Source organism: Nomascus leucogenys, chromosome 22a, assembly GCF_006542625.1.
Source record: "Nomascus leucogenys isolate Asia chromosome 22a, Asia_NLE_v1, whole genome shotgun sequence".
In the NCBI taxonomy this organism is placed as follows: domain Eukaryota; kingdom Metazoa; phylum Chordata; class Mammalia; order Primates; family Hylobatidae; genus Nomascus; species Nomascus leucogenys.
Genome location: NC_044402.1, coordinates 51,639,690 through 51,639,964, shown reverse-complemented (window position 1 = coordinate 51,639,964; position 275 = coordinate 51,639,690).

The window sequence follows — 275 nt, the reverse complement described above, 5'->3', positions numbered from 1 at the left end:
CACTTCCGCCCCTCCCCTTGCCGCACCGCCTCTCGAAGTCTTTATTTCCAGGAGTCCCGCCTGTAGACCCTGCCCCTAGCGTCCTGGCAACTTACAGGGCCCCCGTTTTTCTTGCCAAACCAGCTGTGCCCCTAGCAGTGCCACTCCTTCCCATCCCTGCATCCCACGGCAGTGAGTGTCATGTCAACGTAGTCTTCCTTGGCCCAGTGTCTCACTGTCCAACCTTTTAGCCCCTCAGTGAACAACAGTGGGCCATGCTGTGAATGTGGAGTGGG